The 16027-nt window shown below is 41.1% G+C and overlaps 1 pseudogene; it reads left to right on the forward strand.

Moving 5' to 3' along the window:
* Nucleotides 1-1765: 1765 nt before the first annotated feature.
* Nucleotides 1766-16027, forward strand: part of LOC117078870 — a 46629-nt pseudogene continuing 32367 nt past the window's right edge.

The following is a 16027-nucleotide window of genomic DNA, read 5'->3' on the forward strand; positions in this document are numbered from 1 at the left end:
TTGCCAAACCAATAATATCATGGGAGACCATTATAAAATCCTCTCCTAGTTAAATCTGCATGGCTCAAAGAGCAAAAAATTAATATACTGCCGTTACACAGTTGAGAGGGAAAATTAATTTATAGAGAAACCTTTTCTAAGGCATGTTCAGACTGCCTGGATACTACTCTAAATGGCAGCATTATCTGCCTTCCCAAAATAATACACCATATGCCCTAATCTGGCAGACACAAAGATAATTACATGACTCTGGCAGAGCCAATATGCTTGCTAATAAATGGAAAAATGAGAATAATGCAAATCAAAGTTAAATTCAACCATTTTCAGAATTGTGGTAGGGAAACTACCTACTACAATTAAATATGGGAAAAGGCAGAAAATGGGTCTCTTGCATAGATTTCAAAAGCCAAATCTGGCTGGGTACTGTGGCTGGTGCCTGCAATCCCAGCAATTTGGGAAGTTAAGGAGGGAAGATCATTTGAACCCAGAGCTCAAGACCACCCTGGGCAACATAGCAAGACTCTGTCTCTACAAAAACTTTAAAAAAAAAAAAAAAATTCCAGGCACTGCAGTGCCACCTGTAGTCCCAGCAACTAGGGAGGCTGAGGCAGGAGGACTGCTTGAGCCCAGGAGTTCAAGGCTGCAGCAAGCTATGATTGTGCCACTGCATTTCAGCCTGGGTAACAGAGTGAGACCCTATCTTTAAAAAAAAAAAAATGCCAAAGCTTCTCTCAGGAGACCCTTTTAATATATATCATACATATCAAAGAATACAAAGGATATTAACATGGAAAAGACGGTTGCTTGTGAATAGGTGAGGCGATCTCATATGATTCCAAGCCATCAGGCAATTCCTTTTCGAATCGTCCATTGTCATAGAGATTCAATGAGGGTTCTTAATAAAACCAAAGCTCAAAATGCCAAATTCCACACAATTACCTTCAGTTTTTAGCAAAGAAAACTAAATGCAAAATGTGGTCTGGAAGTTGGATTTGCATCAGTACAAACTTATTTCAGATGATGGAACCAAAATCATGAAAAACTCTAGCCTACAGTAAAAAATCACAATCTAACATTGGTGTATTCTTCAGAGCTCTCTTTTCCAGGTAAGTGGTTTTTTCTCCCCCCCAATCATTTTCTCACAAAGCTACCAGTAATTCTCATTTCTAAGCTCCTGAGTCTTGATGTGTATTAAAAAGTACTAAGTAGGCCAAATGCGGTGGCTCACGCCTGTAATCCCAACACTTTGGGAGGTCGAGGTGGGTGGATCATGAGGTCAGGAGTTCAAGACCAGCCTGGCCAACATGGTGAAACCCCGTCTCTACTAAAAATACAAAAATTAGCTGGGTGTAGTGGCAGGTGCCTGTAGTCCCAGCTACTTGGGAGGCTGAGGCAGGAGAATTGCTTGAACCCAGGAGGCAGAGGTTGCAGTGAGCCAAGATCACACCACTGCACTCCAGCCTGGGTGAGAGAGCAAGACTCTGTCTCGGGAAGGAAAAAAAAAAGTGCTAAGTAACTGGAAGCATCAAGTCTGATTCCACATGACTATGGAAGAAAGATGTGGAGACAAAAAAAAAATGGTGTTTCTTTTACCTTAGAAAATATCCAATTTTGATAAGAAAGTTTTTTTACTGCAATTTTGCTCTTTATCTCCCCCACCAATAAGCCCCAGCAAGCTCTCCTATCTTTAGAATAGAAGGAAGAATACAATCCTAGTGGTGAAACACTGGTGTGGGGAACCTAAATTAAAAGCACCCAGGCTCTCATGGGCTATCTCAAGGAGCAAGCAGAACCCTGCTACCCCACTGGGGTAAGACGTGAGGCATGGCGATCTCTGCAGGAGGGGCTTCAGCTTACAAGCCCCTCTTGTCAACCACAAGGAAAAATCTGTCATTGGGAATGTGAACCCTTAGGGAAAGAGTCCCTCCCAGAGTGCTACCAAATAAGGTCCCTCGAGTCACTGTTGCCAATTAAATTCCAGGAGAAAGACAGTGACAGATAGATGTGGGGGTGCCAGTGGATTTGCGCTCTGTTAGTACAAATACCTTCGCAAGGGAGCGTGCGTTGCACAGAGGAAAGCAGCAGTAATGAAATAGTTACATATTTATAAATATCCAGGCATTAACAAGCTTGCCAAACTCATTCCGTGCATTCTAAAGAGTGGTTCCAGGAAAGAAAGAGGAAGACATGGCCCTTGATCAAGAGATGGCCACAGATCTAGGAAATCAGGCAGAGTAAACCAAATCTCTACTCCCAGAGAGTACACATCATTTTTACTGCTTCAAGGACAACCTTTGACAATCATAGAAGAGATTATTACAAGTCCAGACATTTACCTAATACAAGGTCTCTGAGAGCATTTTCCACTCTATTCCTAAGAGATGATCCTGGGTATGCAGGTGGCGGGGGAAGTCCACTGGCTAGACAAAGGCTCTGAAAAGTCCTACAGTAAAGAAAGCTGCTAAATGTTGTTTAACCCATCTCTCTGACTTCTTTGGCCGTAAGAATCCTTTTATTCGCCAATACATACATCTCACATAGTGCAAATTACCCTTCACACTACCCAACATAGTGGAATTTAATTAGGAAAAGCTGTATTTGCTTATTCCATATTTTAATGTTGAATTAAACAACAGTGCATTTCTTTTCCTGTGTGGAAATAAAACAATTTCCTTTAAGAAAGAAAAAAAGAAGAAGAAGAACTGAATCAGAGTGCCTATGAGGTTCTGCTTGATTTAAATCTTTTTTAAATTTATTGTTCTGGTACCCAGAGGCCAAGGTCACACTTGTTTTTCTATGAAGACAAACATAAAAGGCATGACTACACTACAGGTCATTCTCTGACCCTGTAAAGCAACAATGGAGAAATGCGACGGGTCTGAGGTGGGCAGGGACTTAAGAGTATTTCTGAGAAGTGTCTGATTTTGACTGATTGCTGGTCTAGCTTATCTGCTTGTTACAGTTTAGGACAAGATCTAACTCTTTTATAAAGTAGAGCTCCTGAGTTACTTACCTGGATCCATTTCCATTTAAAACAAATTCTGGAGAAGTGGTGATGGGGAGAGATTGGTTAACAATAATATATTATACAGTTTCAAACAGCTAGAAGGAGGATACTGAATGTCCCCTGCACAAAGAAATGATAAATGTTGAAGATGATGGATATGCTAATTACCATGATATGATCCCCCTACATTATATGCATATGACATCATTGGGTACCCTATAAATATGTATAATTATTATATGTCAATTTTTAAAAATAAAATGTAAAAAAAGCAAATTCTCAATGTGAAACAGAATTAGAGTTAACCCTTGAGCAACGCAAGTTTGAACTTCATGGGTTCACTTACACACGAATTTTTTTTTCAATAAATACAGTCGGTCCTCTGTATCTGCGGGTTTGGCATCCAAAACCAAGCACAGATGGAAAATACAGTATTTGCGAGATACAAAATCCATGGATATAAAGGGCTGGCTTTTTTTATATGTGAGTTCCCAAGGGCCAACTTTGAGATTTGAATGTGTGGATTTTGGTATCTGAGGGTGTCTGGAAACAAACCCCTCACAGAAAGCAAGGGAGACGGTAGTACCTCCTCTCCACCTCCTACCCTCATCTTCAGCCAGCTCTCTTATTAGCAGCTCAGTGTGGCTCACTTGCCTACCCACCAGCTCTAAGCTACTTATACTCTAGGATCAGCCCTAAGTCCAGGCTGAAATGCAAAAAGGTTTCCCTGCTGAAACAGGAATGGCCTTTGATCCTCCCTTAATTTATTTGTGTTAGTCAGCTATTGCCACAATAATGCCACATAACAAAGTACCTTAAAACTCAGTGGCTACAACAACCAATGTGTATTTGTCTCACTCACAGTCCCCTGGGTCTGCTGGGATGGTTCACTTTCGACTGCTGCTTGGCTGGCTGGGCTCCAGGCTGTAGGTTGTGTTCATGTGTGCTCCATGTGTCTCTTCATTTTGAGTCCCAGGCGGAAAAGACAGTAAATCCGTAGGCATGCTTTCCTTTTAGTGGATCACTGGAGCATAAGACACCTTGCCCTGTGACCCAAGCAAAGGTAAGATAGCCGTTTCTGTCATATCAGCTAACATTCTACCAGCCAAGAAACATCGTACAGCCAAGCCCCAAATCAATAGGGTGGGAAATTGAGGGAGAGGGGACTGAATATTTGCTGAACAATAATTCAAACGACATCACTCATCTCCTCCCTTGCTTCTCCTTGCACTATGTCTTTTGGGGTCCCCTACCCCTAACTGCTGGTCTGGCTTTACAGGCACCTGGATGGTTTTGACCTCTTGGACACTGCCTGCTTTCTAACTTTCATAGGGCCATTTGGGATGTCAGCCAGAAGGACAATGCGGGAGTGGAGACACAAGAGCCAAAATCTAATCAAGTGGGATGAGTACCATAAAGAATCCTAACCTCAAGTCTTTTACCCAAAGAATGTGGGTAAAAGACATAATGTTAGGGAGTGGCAAGAGTAATATGAGGAAGCCCAACTTCATCTTCCAGGCCAAAGGGACCCAACAGAGACAATAGTAAGAGATGAGCCTCAATGGTAAGAAGCTGAATTGACCCAGAAACAGGATGAAGGTCAGACAGGCAGGGAGAGTCAATGTTTTCCTGACTAGTTTCCATCCGGTCATCAAGGTCTTACGTTATACTGTTCCAGGCCATTTGGTAGAGCAACCTACTTCCCTACCACAAGGTCCAGGTATCCTGCCTCAGGACAGCAAGCTAATGTAGCCCTACCGAATCCCTTCACTCACCTCCACACTAGAGAGCAGATGCAAAAGATAATTTGTACGTCCCTTGTTTCAGCATCAGCTTAGCCCTCTCCGTGATTAGGAGACAGGCCTCAGCATCCTTCCAAATGATTTCCCCTTTCCCCGAAGCCAGAAGTTCCCAAATTTTGCTTCACATTGGAAACACCTAGAGATAATGAAGTCAGAATGCCCACACTGCAGGCATTCTGATTAACTGATCTGTGGTAGATCTGGGTACCAGAATGTTTAAGAGATTCTTGGGAAATTCTAATAAGCGGTGCAGTTTGGTACCCACTTTTCTAAAAATCTAATCCAGCCAATCAGACTTTGACAAGAGTTCATTTCACATTTACAACACAGTTTTGGATAGGCAAAAGGAGACCCCAAGATGACTTTGTATGTAGGAACTGAAGGGACCCCAATAGTTCTGCATAAGAAACTACAGGCCCAAATCCCTCAGTCTGAAACCCAAAAGGCTCTGAAAACTGAAAGTTTTTTCAAAACTCAAAGGCAGTAAACCCTGACCTGACTTGAATCACTTGGTGTTAAGACCCGACTATTTATAGTTTTTATTCATCAAACACAGTGTGAATATTCATCCATTTTTCCAGGTAAATGTTAATGTGTTTAATTACAGAGTGCTTTTCCAGACCCTGCTGGAGTTGTTACATAACACAAGGTATGTGTACCTTTCTACATTCTGAAAATTCTGAATTCAGAAAACAAATGTGTGGCTGAAGAGTTTAGGCTAAGAGAATATGGATTTATAGAAATAATTTTTTTAATTGCTCCTTAGATATAAAGACCAGAGAAAACAAGGGGATAGGAGAGAGAAAAATGATGAATCAACATAGCCCTTGTGTGACTTAGCTAAAAGTGCCCATCTGGGTGGATTAATTAGCGAAAGGGGCCACCTCTGAGTAAACACAGCCCTTCACTAGGGCTCACAGCTTGATAAGCAGATCACAGGCTGGATTTTACCCTCACTCACCTCCCTTGGCCAGATTCTTCTGTGCACTGCACAAACTACACAACCATACAGATGGCCTTACAAAGCAACTTTTATAGCAGCTGGAATCTGAGGTGCGGAAATGAGCAAAGTTTTAGGTACAGGGATGTCTAATATTCAATTTTTAATTGTTTCTGTTAATGAAATGAAAATGTCTCTGCCTCCCAAACCTTTAACACAGAGCATACACAAAAGCTCTGGGATGAAATAAATAGGATCATCCACTTGGGGCACGTGCATGGGATAGCATGCGTAGGATAGTACAGGTAAAGATGGCAAGCACGGGAGAAACAGAGTTCATCAGATGGGGCATTGGACTTTCCACCAACTGTTAAATAGACTTCAAGCTAATGTCATCCAATGATTAAGGAACAGTGTCTAGAGTGACCCCAACCAATGTCTGAAGTACAATAACAAGCTTCAGGCCAGATGCGGTGGCTCATGCCTGTAATCCCAGCACTTTGGGAGGCCGAGGTGGGCGGATCACCTGAGGTCAGGAGTTGAAGACCAGCCTGGCCAACATGGCAAAACCCCTTCCCTACTAAAAATACAAAAGTACAAAGTCGCCAGGCATGGTGGCGGGCACCTGTAATCCCAGCTACTCGGGAGGCTGAGGCAAGAGAATCACTTGAACCCAGGAGGTGGAGGTTGCAGTGAGCTGAGATCGTATCACTGCACTCCAGCCTGGGTGACAAGAGTGAAACTCCATCTCAAAAAATAATAATAAAAATTAAAAAATTCTAGAACAATTCTAGAAGAGAAGAGGAAGCTAAGATAGGTTAGGTCATTTGCCCAGTAAACGTGGCCAAAAAGCATCAAAATCAGTGACTCAATGCAGATATTTCTGATGCCAAAGCCAATGCTCACAACTACTACTCTGTTTCTACCCCACAGCAGCTATAACAGCACTTAGTGCCCAAAGGCCGCACAAACAAACCCAAAAATGTTGCCCACCCAGCCCTTTGCATATTTGCATATTCAAGGATCTTATTAAAATGAGGCCTTATCAAACTAAGCCATAATAAACACCCTACCAGACAAACACAAGCATGTGAAACACTTAACTAGCTCCTGTGTACTTGTGTGCCTCGTTCACATTTATGTAAACTCCACAATACAAATGTATTCACAATTTCAGCTCTATTTTAAGGAGAAATGTTTTGCTTTGGGCATTTCATTTGTAGGATCCATTAAACTGAAAGTCACCACTAGTTACTTAGAACCAAAAAAGCACTCTCATGTACAAGGCAAAACTGAAAACATTCTCAGCAGTGTTTATCAGCAAGGGGGGTTTCCATTACCTGCACCCTTTGAATATGCAACAGACCACAAGAAATTCAACCAATTCAGGATGCAGCAGTACCCTGGCCTATGACTGGTCATGCACAGAGTTGTTTGCTTAAACTCCCATCAAACTCAGCCACCAAACTGCACCAGTGATTGATACGGCACTTAATAAGCAACATAGATAAATTGAAAATATAAATTTCCTGTTGTTAGTGACTATGGCAGACACTGCTGATTATCTCTGTGGCAATAGCTAACGATGCATCAAGAAACTTATCCTCCCCAGAGGAAATTCTGCAGTACTAATTATTTTCTGTTTCTAGATCTACATACTGGTCACATAGGTGTGCTAAGTTTATGAAAATGCATTGGACTATACGTTTCTCATCTAAGCATCTTTCTGATTATAGTCTATGCTTTAATTTAAAAATTTTTTTAAACCAGTTATCCAGTATATACAATACAGCCAAATGAAAAGAATAAACTGAGAAAAATATGTTATGCTCCATTCTAGGTATACAGTTGTAACTGGAAGCACATATCTAGGTAGGAAACTTTCCCAGGATTGCTTGCTTCAAGATAGAGCCCTGTGACTAGTTCTCACCCATGAAATGTGAGCAGAAGTGATATGTGCCATTTCTAGGTCATGGTGGCTACAGCATTGTGTACTTTCTCTACCCTCCCTTCCCATCTGTCCGATGAATGAAGAACGCTCCCTTGCCCTAGAGGATGGCAGCACAACATGTTAACAGGCTGACCACTGACCACACCCACACTGAACTTTTAATGGCCTAGAAATAAAATTCTGTTGTGTTAAGTCATTGAAATTTTAGAGTTGTGTTGTTAAGGCAGCTGGCATTACCCTAACATATATACCTACCTAAAATCTGTTTACTCCTTCTTGACTAACAGACTCCTGTTTTTGTTTAGGTTGACAATGTGTCCACTTAAAAATACTGATCTCCTTAGATTATCTTGCAGTGGGATTTGGTTACGTGACTCAGTCCTGATCAATGAGATATAAATGGAATTTGCTGGCTGTGACCTCCAGGAAAGCTCTTTAAAAGATTCAGTTTTACCATGTGTGGAGCACAGACATGCTACATGGGGATGTCACAGCCATTTTGCAACCATGAGAGCCTGAGAGCGAAAGATATCTTCCCCCAGGAGTAACCACTATCCTTCTCAGTCTCTATTATTTTCAGCACTGCCCAGGCACGCATACATACGTATCTAACACACATGTGCACAGACATTTCTTTCCAAAATGGCAGTTGGGTATACGAAGGAGGGGGTTGAAGCGTCTTCATGTGAATGACATAGTGATTACCTCAGATCTGTACAGTCTCCTCTAATGCTGCTCCTCATCTTCATGAGAGGGAATATCTAGGACCTACATGTCCAAAGGGCTTCTTTTTCGGCCTCAGTCTCTCACTCTGACTCCTCTTATCCCCTCAAACATCTCAGCAGAAGGGACAGGCTTTCTCTGTGTCATATTCTCCTTCTCAATTCCAGCTTTGAGGCTAAGCCTAGATGGGGATAAGTATTTCTTTTTTTACTAGATAAGAGAAAGTCTAGGGAAACTGGCTTTTGCTATGAAAAAAAAAAAAAAAACTAAAGAAATTTAGAAAAATCTCCCTTCTCAACAATGCCTAATGCTCAAACCTATCTCTTGCTAAAGAAGTCAGGAACCTAACCTCTCCTCCCTGAATCACTAAAGCCTCCAGGCTTAGAGTTCAAGGAGAATCTAGTAGCTTAAAATAACAACCATCTATTCTGCTCATGAGTCTGCAGGTCAGCTGGGCAGTTTCTTTTGATCTCAGCTAAGCTCACTCATGCATCTGCAGTCCAGCTGTGGATTGGCTAGTTTGGTCTGCTGATCTTAGCTTGGCTCTCTCTCACATGCCCAGGGGTCATATGACTATCAATTGTTCTACAAAGGCCTTGGCTGCTCCATATGTCTCATTCCTGCGCAGGCTAGCCTGGCCATGTTCTCAGGGCCGTCACAGAGGAATAGCTGAGAAACCAGAAATGCACAAGGACTTTCACAAGCCTCTGCTTACAGCAAGTCTGCTAATATAATATCCTATAGACCAATGAAAATCACATGAAGCCCTTATTTAAGTGATGGGAAAATAGACGCCCTCTCTTTAGTGAGAGGAACTGCAAAGTCTTAAGGCGAGGGGCATGGATTCAGAGAGGGTTTAAGAGTTGGTATTTTCACCACAAATAACCTGCCATATCCACCAATCTCATCTGCCATTGTTGTAGATTAGATCCCCAGCACTGCCAGACTGGCCTACAAGCTTGGGCCAAGAGAAAGCCCTCAAGCAGAGAGTTGCAGATACGTAGAGTAGCACAATACTGACAATTACTGAAATGGTGATGCTAAGGGGATATGGGGGGCAGTTAGCAGTCAACCTACAGTTTGGTGGATATTCCATGATAGAACTGACCCATCAGATACTCACTCAGGAATTAGTACCAAGATCTAGACAGTTGTGATAGAAAAAAAGAGACACAGCCGGGCATGGTGGCTTATGCCTGTAAGCCCAGTATATTGGGGGATAGAGGCAGGAGGAATGTTTGAGCCCAGGAGTTTGAGACCAGCTTGGGCAATATAGTGAGACTCTGTCTCTATAAAAAAAATTAAATATTAGTCAGGAATGGTGGCATGCTCCTGTGGTCCCAGCTACGAGGGAGGCTGAGGTGTGATGATCACTTGAGCCTGGGAGGTTGAGGCTGCAATGAGCCATGATCATGCCACTGTACTCCAGCCTGGGTGACAGAGTAAGACCCTGAAGAAAAAAGAAGAAAAGAAAAGAAAAGAAAGGGAAGGGAAGGGAAGGGAAGGGAAGGGGAGGGAGGGAGACAAAGACAGAAAGAGAAAGGGAAGGAGGAAGGGGAAGGGAAGGAAGAGAGACACTAATTAGCAGGACACACAGAGAAAAATAGAGCTTCTAGGAATAGGTCTAGGTACAAGCTGTAAGATACAGCCATGTGCATTTTGTAATGAATGCCTTTTTCTTGAAAACACCTAAGTGAATCTCTGTGTATACTGACTACCAAAAATGGGCCAAATTCTTTATCTCCCCCTGTATCTCCCTGATCAATACCCCTTTACAATGTGATTTTGTAGGTCCTCTAATCAAATATCTATTTTCACACCCTTTGAATTTGGGCTGGTCTTGTCACTTCTTTTGACAGTAAAATACAATAGAAGTGATAGTGAACCAGTTCCAAGTCTGGGTCTTAACACGTGCATGATTTTGTCCTATTTTGGGGATCCTTGCCAATGCCACAAAAACAAACGTTGAAGAATGAGAGAAACCATGTGAAAGAGCACGGTCATTCCAGTCATCCAAGTCATCCAAGCCCCTTCAACAACAGCTGACCCTCAAGCACGTAAGAGAGCCCGCTTAAGATTAGCAGACCTGCCTACCCAACCTACAGCTGATGACAAACATTTGAAGCAGCTCATCCCAGGTCAGAAGAACTTCCTAGCCGATACATAGGATTTTTCTTCTTTGGTGTGTTAATATGGTAGATTATATGGGTTCATTTTCAAATACTGAGCCATCCTTTGTTGTATTGCATTATTCTTTTTATATATTGTTAGATTCAATTTACTAATATTTTGTTGAAGATTTTTGTATCAATGTCACTGGTCTATCTTTGGTTTTTGTATCAAAGTAATGTGAGAGTCATATCATCAGTTTGGAAGTATTCCCTCCTTGTCGATTTGCTCAGTTCCCACCTATGAGTGAGAACATGCAGTGTTTATGGTTTTCTGTTCTTGCAATAGTTTGCTGAGAATTATGGTTTCTAGCTGCATCCATGTCCCTACAAAGGACATGAACTCATCCTTTCTTATGGCTGCATAGTATTCCATGGTGTATATGTGCCACATTTTCTTAATCCAGTCTGTCATTGATGGACATTTCGGTTGGTTCCAAGTCTTTGCTATTGTGAATAGTGCCACAATAAACATATGTGTGCATGTGTCTTTATAGCAGCATGATTTATGATCCTTTGGGTATATACCCACTAATGGGATGGCTGGGTCAAATGGTATTTCTAGTTCTAGATCCTTGAGGAATCATCACACTGTCTTCCACAATGGTTGAACTAGTTTACAGTCCCACCAACAGTGTAAAAGTGTTCCTATTTCTCCACATCCTCTCCAGCACCTGTTGTTTCCTGCCTTTTTAATGATCACCATTCTAACTGGTGTGAGATGGTATCTCATTGTGGTTTTGATTTGCATTTCTCTGATGGCGAGTGATGATGAGCATTCTTTCATGTGTCTATTGGCTGCATAAATGTCTTCTTTTGAGAAGTATCTGTTCACATCCTTTGCCCACTTTTTTATGGGGTTGTTTTTTTCTTGTAAATTTGTTTAAGTTCTTTGTGGGTTCTGGATATTAGCCCTTTGTCAGATGAGTAGATTGCAAAAATTTTCTCCCATTCTGTAGGTTGCCTGTTCACTCTGATGGTAGTTTCTTTTGCTGTGCAGAAGCTCTTTAGTTTAATTAGATCCCAATTGTCAATTCTGGCTTTTGTTGCCATTGCTTTTGGTGTTTTAGACATGAAGTCTTTGCCCATGCCTATGTCCTGAATGGTATTGCCTAGGTTTACTTCTAGGGTTTTTATGGTTTTAGGTCTAACATTTCAGTCTCTAATCCATCTTGATTTAATTTTCATATAAGGTGTAAGGAAGGGATCCAGTTTCACCTTTCTATGTATGGCTAGCCAGTTTTCCCAGCACCATTTATTAAATAGGGAATCCTTTTCCCATTTCTTGTTTTTGTCAGGTTTGTCAAAGATCAGATGGTTGTAGATGTGTGGTATTATTTCTGAGGGCTCTGTTCTGTTCTATTGGTCTGTATCTCTGTTTTGGTACCAGTACCATGCTGTTTTGGTTACTGTAGCCTTGTAGTACAGTTTGAAGTAAGGTAGTGTGATGCCTCCAGCTTTGTTCTTTTGGCTTAGAATTGCCTTGGCAATGGGGGCTGTTTTTTGGTTCTACATGAACTTTAAAGTAGTTTTTTCCAATTCTGTGAAGAAAGTCATTGGTAGCTTAATGGTGATGGCACTGAATCTATAAATTACCTTGGGCAGTATGACTATTTTCATTATATTGATTCTTCCTATCCATGAGCATGGAATGTTCTTCCATTTGTTTGTGTCCTCTTTTATTTGATTGAGCAGTGGTTTGTAGTTCTCCTTGAAGAGGTCCTTCACATCCCTTGTAAGTTGGATTCCTAGGTATTTTATTCTATTTGAAGTAATTGTGAATGGGATTTCACTCATGATTTGGCTCTCTGTTTGTCTGTTATTGGTGTATAAGAATGCTTGTAATTTTTGCACATTTTGTGTCCTGAGACTTTGCCTAAGTTGCTTATCAGCTTAAGGAGATTTTGGGCTGAGACGATGGGGTTTCTGAATATACAATCATGTCATCTGCAAACAGGGACAATTTGACTTCCTCTTTTCCTAATTGAATACCCTTTATTTCTTTCTCCTGCCTGATTGCCCTGACCAGAAGCTCCAACACTATGTTGAATGGGAGTGGTGAGAGAGGGCATCCCTGTCTTGTGCCAGTTTTCAAAGGGTATGCTTCCAGTTTTTGCCCATTCAGTATGATATTGGCTGTGGGTTTGTCATAAATAGCTGTTATTATTTTGAGATACATTCCATCAATACCAAATTTATTCCATTCAGTATGATATTGGCTGTGGGTTTGTCATAAATAGCTGTTATTATTTTGAGATACATTCCATCAATACCAAATTTATTCAGAGTTTTTAGCATGAAGGGCTGTTGAATTTTGCCAAAGGCCTTTTCTCATTTATTGAGATAATCATGTGGTTTTTGTCTTTGGTTCTGTTTATATGCTGGATTACATTTATTGATTTGTGTGTGTTGAACCAGCCTTGCATCCCAGGGATGAAGCCCACTTGATCATGGTGGATACGCTTTTTGATGTGCTACTGGATTCGGTTTGCCAGTATTTTATTGAGGATTTTTACATCAATGTTCATCAGGCATATTGGTCTAAAACTCTCTTTTTTTGTTGTGTCTTTGCCAGACTTTGGTATCAGGATGATGTTGGCCTCATAAAATGAGTTAGGGAGGATTCCCTCTTTTTCTACTGATTGGAATAGTTTCAGAAGGAATGGTACCAGCTCCTCCTTGTACCTCTGGTAGAATTCAGCTGTGAATCTGTGTGGTCCTGGACTTTTTTGGTTGGTAAGCTATTAAATATTGCCTCAATTTCAGAGCCTGCTATTGGTCTATTCAGGGATTCAACTTCTTCCTGGTTTAGTCTTGGGAGAGTGTATATGTCCAGGAATTTATCCATTTCTTCTAGGTTTTCTAGTTTATTTGCGTAAAGTTGTTTATAGTATTCTCTGATGGTAGTTTGTATTTCTGTGGGGTCAGTGGTGATATCCCCTATATCATTTTTTATTGCATCTATTTGATTCTTCTCTCTTTTCTTCTTTGTTAGTCTTGCTGGTAGTCTATCAATTTTGTTCATCTTTTCAAAAAACCAGCTCCTGGATTCATTGATTTTTTAAAGAGCTTTTGTGTCTGTGTCTCCTTCAGTTCTGCTCTGATCTTAGTTATTTCTTGCCTTCTGCTAGCTTTTGAATGTGTTTGCTCTTGCTTCTCTAGTTCTTTTAATTGTGATGTTAGGGTGTCCATGTTAGATCTTTCCTGATTTCTCTTGTGGGCATTTAGTGCTACAAATTTCCCTCTACATACCGCTTTGAATGTGTCCCAGAGATTCTGGTATGTTGTATTTTGGTTCTCATTGGTTTCAAAGAACATCTTTAGTTCTGCCTTCATTTTGTTATGTACCCAGTAGTCATGCAGGAGCAGGTTGTTCAGTTTCCATGTCATTGAGTGGTTTTGAGTGAGTTTCTTAATCCTGAGTTCTAGTTTGATTGCACTGGGGTCTCAGAGACAGTTTGTTATAATTTCTGTTCTTTTACATTTGCTGAGGAGTGCTTTACTTCCAACTATGTGGTCAATTTTGGAATAAGTGTGATGTGGTGTTGAGAAGAATGTATATTCTGTTGATTTGGGGTGGAGAGTTCTGTAGATGTCTATTACATCCGCCTGGTGCAGAGCTGAGTTCAATTCTTGGATATCCTTGTTAACTTTGTGTCTCATTGATCTGTCTAATGTTAACAGTGGGGTGTTAAAGTCTCCCATTATTTGTGTGGGAGTCTAAGTCTCTTTGTAAGCCTCTAAGGGCTTGCTTTATGAATCTGGGTGCTCCTGTATTGGGTGCATATATATTTAGGATAGTTAGCTCTTCTAGTTGAATTGATCCTTTTACCATTATGTAATGGCCTTCTTTGTCTCTTTTGATCTTTGTTTGTTTAAAGTCTGTTTTATCAGAGACTAGGATTGCAACCTCTGCCTTTTTTTGTTTTCCATTTGCTTGGTAGATCTTCCTCCATCCCTTTATTTTGAGCCCATGTGTGTCTCTGCATGTGAGATGGATCTCCTGAATATAGCACACTGATGGGTCTTGACCCTTTATTCAATTTGCCAGTCTGTGTCTTTTAATTGGAGCATTTAGCCCATTTACATTGAAGGTTAATATTGTTATGTGTGAATAAGGTTAATATTGTTATATGTCGTTTTGATGTTAGCTGCTTATTTTGCTCGTTAGTTGATGCAGTTTCTTCCTAGCATTGATGGTCTTTATATTTTGGCATGTTTTTGCAGTGCCTGGTACCCGTTATTCCTTTCCATGTTTAGTGCTTCCTTCAGGAGTTCTTGTAGGGCAGGCCTGGTGGTGACAAAATGTCTCAGCATTTGCTTGTCTGTAAAGGATTTTATTTCTCCTCCACTTATGAAACTTAGTTTGACTGGATATGAAATTCTCGGTTGAAAATTATTTTCTTTAAGAACGTTGAATATTGGCCCCCACTCTCTTCTGGCTTGTAGAGTTTCTGCCAAGAGATTTGCATTAGTCTGATGGGCTTCCCTTTGTGGGTAACCCAACCTTTCTCTCTGGCTGCCCTTAACATTTTTTCCTTCATTTCAACTTTGGTGAATCTGACAATTATGTGTCTTGGAGTTGCTCTTCTCGAGGAGTATCTTTGTGGCATTCTCTGTATTTCCTGAATGTGAATGTTGGCCTGCCTTGCTAGGTTGGGGAAGTTCTCCTGGATAATATCCTGCAAAGTGTTTTCCGATTTGGTTCCATTCTCCCCGTCACTTTCAGGTACACCAATAAGACATAGATTTGATCTTTTCACATAGTCCCGTATTTCTTGGAGGCTTTGTTTTTTTCTTTTTACTCTTTTTTCTCTTAACTTCTCTTCTCACTTCATTTCATTCGTTTGATCTTTGATCACTGATACCCTTTCTTCCAGTTGATCGAATCAGTTACTGAAGCTTGTGCACTTGTCACATAGTTCTCGTGCCATGGTTTTCAGCTCTATCAGGTCATTTAAGGACTTCTCTACATTGGTTATTCTAGTTAGCCATTCGTGTAATCTTTTTTCAATGTTTTTAGCTTCTTTGCGATGCGTTTGAACTTCCTCCTTTAGCTCGGAGAAGTCTGATCATCTGAAGCCTTCTTCTCTCAACTCGTCAAAGTCATTCTCCATCCAGCTTTGTTCCGTTGCTGGCAAGGAGCTGCATTCCTTTGGAGGGGGAGAGATGCTCTAATTTTTAGAATTTTCAGCTTTTCTGCTCTGTTTTTTCCCCATCTTTGTGGCTTTATCTACCTTTGGTCTTTGATGATAATGACGTACAGGTGTGGTTTTGGTGTGGCTGCCCTTTCTGTTTGTTAGTTTTCCTTCTGACAGTCAGGACCCTCAGCTGCAGGTCTGTTGGAGTTTGCTGGAGGTCCACTCCAGACCCTGTTTGCCTTGGTATCAGCAGCAGAAGCAGAGGCTGCAGAAGAGTGAATATTGCTGAATAGCA

This window comes from Trachypithecus francoisi, unplaced genomic scaffold, assembly GCF_009764315.1.
Source record: "Trachypithecus francoisi isolate TF-2019V2 unplaced genomic scaffold, Tfra_2.0 Lachesis_group0, whole genome shotgun sequence".
Classification (NCBI taxonomy): Eukaryota; Metazoa; Chordata; class Mammalia; order Primates; family Cercopithecidae; genus Trachypithecus; species Trachypithecus francoisi.